The sequence below is a fragment of the Schizosaccharomyces osmophilus genome, chromosome 2, assembly GCF_027921745.1.
Source record: "Schizosaccharomyces osmophilus chromosome 2, complete sequence".
NCBI classification, from domain to species: domain Eukaryota; kingdom Fungi; phylum Ascomycota; class Schizosaccharomycetes; order Schizosaccharomycetales; family Schizosaccharomycetaceae; genus Schizosaccharomyces; species Schizosaccharomyces osmophilus.
Genome location: NC_079239.1, coordinates 1181107 through 1185255, shown reverse-complemented (window position 1 = coordinate 1185255; position 4149 = coordinate 1181107). Strand labels below are relative to the sequence as shown.

Below are 4149 nucleotides of genomic sequence, written 5' to 3'. Positions count from 1 at the left end.
GCCTATCCAATTCATCAGTTTATTAAGAAAATAAATAGAAAACGATTCCTCCTATAGTAAACTACTTGACGCATATATATAATGGCCATAATTCAATAACTATTTAAAGAGATTTTTTTATTCGGTATGCTTTCAGTTATCGTATCTAGTATCAAACATGATTTAGTTACTTATAAAGGTAGGCGATCGTTGTCAGAAATTCAGATAATGCCCTATCTGATGCTTATCCTATAAACAAGTGCCTTTTAATTTTGGATAACCTTCCTTAGGACCTTCTTATATATCTATGTATGCATTAGAGGGCGATTTGGCAAATCTAAGCTTTATAGAGTCTTTATAAAGTAAGAATAATGCTTGTCAGTTTGTCTGACACAGTGTTGAAAAATTGGGGTGGAACTGTTAAAAAGACAGCAAATCAGAAAAGACAAGTGGTTGGTAATTCTAGCGTAATTACAAAAATTGGATCTCCTTTTCATGCATAAAGATGTGCATGCAGCTTTGTTCATGTTTCGAATTTATGCAAAGGTCGAGGAGAACTTAAAATCATCAAAACCTGTTTAATAAAAAATCGTTTAAAGATTCTTTATGTTCTACTCCGCTTTCCGACAAGCACTCTTGTGTGTGTGTTTTTTTTTTTTTTTTTTTTTGAGTAGCAATTCATCGTCAAGGTGCCCTTTTAAATGGGTTACGCAAACATATTCGATAATACCGTGCAAGGTTTAAAATGAGGAAAGTAATGATATTTGAACATCTTTTCTATGTTACAGCCTTAAAGTGAGAGTTATTATTTATTTTTCTTCATACTTATTCGGATAGTTTTTATTATATCGAAGCTATCAACAAATAGAGAACCATTTATCCTTTTTAAAGTTAATTTAAAGCTAGTAGCGATCATTATTTGTTTTTATCTTTCTCATCTAGATAGTAACAAAGTCAGGGCTAAAATATTTAAACTAAATTTTCCAAAAAAAAATTTCAAAGTTTTAACGGGACAAAATTTTTTTATATACAATTTTTACAAATGGTATTAGGTTAATGAAAATTCAACCTGAGCATCCAGTCAGTACCTTGGTTTCCAGATGATTCCCATGATTTCTCATACCAATTCATGACAAAAAAAAATCGAAGCAAAAGCATAAGTAAAAAATTGAAAATGAACGAAGTGCTCGATCTGATGTGTCCGTATGCAGTACAGTTTAAGCTGATCAGTCTTAATAGTTATAGTCAAACATGGAAAAGTAAAGTATAAATTATCAGGTTGGAAGATTCAACCGATCTAGCATAATAATCTCTATCTTCAATTCATATAGCTCTATCAGATATCTCGATTTGGGAATTCTTTTCTCCCAAAGGAAAAGGAAAAAGTAAGTTCAATATATAGTAGAAGTTGCTTTTAGATTTTACAACATACAGCCGGTCGTATAATTGTACAGCGTAGACAACTGTATACAGCAAGGTAAGGTGGCATATCAGTGTTTAAGTGAAGTACAGGTTTTGCGTAGGTTTTCTGTCTTACATGGTGAATATGCTAGAAGCTCGTTGTTTAAAACAAGGTCTATAACGACCTTTTTCACTTTCGTATTTCTTATGTATTTACCCGAGAGTTTTTCATTGATTTATAAAAACAGCTTTTGCGGAAGTGAATAGGCATGATTCAAAAGATCAGTATGTAGAATCGCAAAAACTCATTTTATCTGAAGTTTCATAGTTAGGTATCGTTGATGAGCGTTATTTGAAGCAATATTTCAAAAAGAGAATAATTTCGAAAGAAGAAATCAGTCGTTTACTAAAGCACGTAAATAAAACCGTAATAAATGCAGCAAAAACATAATGAGGTTACCTTCGCAAATCAGCGTTGAAATTTGGAGAATAACAATTTTTGATTTAAAAGAACTTATGTTTCATTGGTAAAGAATGCGTTTAAATCTACTAGATTTTTCTTGACTTAAGCTTTCACATTCAATCCCTTGGAGTAAGCAACCATGAATTTTACAGGTATTATTAACTGTATATAACACTATTTGTAGTTACAAATTAATTAGCTCTTGTAGCTCAGTGGTAGAGCGCTTGCCTAGTAAGCAAGAGGCCCAGTGTTCGAGTCACTGCTGGAGCAAACTTTTTGTCTACAGACCGAAGTTCATTCCGGATAATGCTATTTTTGTCTTCACTTAAAACAAACAAACATTTATCCAGCATTACAAATCTACCCGGGCTGAGTGGAACGCCTGCTTTAATGATATTAATATTCTTCTATAGCTCTTAATAATCGATGCTTACTAAGTCTTTTAATGCTTGCTATCTTGTGGCCAATGCTTGAATACGTAGTCCAGTCGTAGTATTGTACGAAGTACTGCTTCGTTCTTTTTATTGCACGATTTGAATTTCTTGTATTCTGTCTGTAACATATGAGGAAACTTTCGGGTTCAAAATCTGTTACGATATTTTGATATCTCCAGCGAAATTATTTCACCACCCGCACTTCAAACAACGTTCAACTACGATTCACTCACCTCTGCCGCATCCACGCAGTCAGATAAAATATTTAGGCTACAATAATATATTGGTTATGTTCGTATATCACAAAAAGTATCCTCTTCATGTATGGGAATTTAGGATTCTTTAACCCATCCTAATTATGTCTCAACTATGAATGAAAACAGCAACCTTTACACTACGAAAAACATATAGTGCGTTTTTTTGCTTAATTGACAGTTCACACCACGGGCTAAGTAGGAAACCGTCTGAATCGCATGCAATGATATCGAAATAAACTAGCTCTTTTGAACAGTATCAATAATCTGTGGTTTAGCCAAAATAAGGAGAAGAAAAATCGTTTGGCGCCCTTTTTTTAATTTATGCCTACTGGAGAAGACTTCAATTCTCAAAATGTCCTTGGTTAAATGAATCAAGCTTGAGCGGATTGGCAAGTTCTTTTAGGTCACTGTTGTCAAAAAATACAAAAGATTATTCTTAAAGTGTCAAGGCGTTGGTATAATTATGATAAAAGCATTATCAATATTTCAATCTACCAGAATAAGAATAACTAGATAGGTATGAAGACTAAGCTATGCAGGCCTTTCTTTAATGATTGCATGCAACAAACAAAGCGTGTTTGTCAAGCAAAGCTGAAAACATGTTACAGCAGCTTAAAAGTTACTTCGTGATTTAAAAAAGTCGAGGGACATTATATATCGAAGGATAGGTAAAAAGAAAATCTTTATTGTCGACGGCTAGGAAGAAAGCATTATAATTATGGCTACGCATGAATGATAGCTTTAATTATTTATTTTAACATTAAAGCAGTGAACTGAGCATCCACTGAAAGAATAAATTAAAAAACACAACTAGTAAATAAACAGGTGCTACCGTTTTTATATTTCAGCCAAGAATGATGTTCTGTTGGGGGTTTCTTTAGGAAGAGCTGGTGTCTTGCACTCTGAAGGTATTATGTGAAAGAATATTAGTGTTTTACTGCTATCTCTCCAGGTTGTTGCGTCCGCATAGTTTTCAAACTGTTTCTGTCTTTTTAGAGGAAACGGCGCAGGAATGCGTTTTGGGTGATAATTATTTTCACTGGGCTGCAGTCTATCACAAGGGAACGTTTTGAGAGCTGGTCTACCAAGAAGCTCCCCCATATTATTTTATTATTGAGAACATACTACAATGAATTTGCTTTTTTAATGGCAATATATTTATGAATGTTTAGGTTTAACAACCTTCTAGCTTGGAGGTTCATTACTGGATTAATTCTGAGTTTGGATGTAAAAACGCCTACATCATTAATTGAGTACAAGAGGTGATCGTTTCTCTAGTAAATTTAGAGTGATGAGACTTATCTGTGAACTGGTGGTGTATCAAACTTATGGAGTAATCAAAAGGAATATTACAAAAAATTCTTAAAGATGAATTAAGTCCATTATTAAACTGGTTTTTTGCTACTTCATGGCTAAATCCTTGAGTTTGCTATACATGGAACCCAGACATGTGCAAAGAGGGATAGTAAGAGGTCGTCTAAAAAATTACAGCTTGCTCTAACTCAAGGTTTTGCAAACTAAGTTCATATATGTAGAGGGATAGTGTCTTTACTGTACCAATTTTGATATGATAGACTTGCATAAGCTCAAACGATTTCTGGCGAAACACAACGCT

At 33.5% G+C, this 4149-nt stretch overlaps 1 non-coding gene across 1 annotated transcript; it reads left to right on the top strand.

Annotated features, from left to right (window-relative positions):
- The first annotated feature begins 2041 nt into the window (after positions 1–2041).
- Positions 2042–2113, top strand: SOMG_20160. Its single transcript has one exon. It is a non-coding gene; the product is annotated as a tRNA-Thr (tRNA).
- The last annotated feature ends 2036 nt before the right edge of the window (positions 2114–4149 follow it).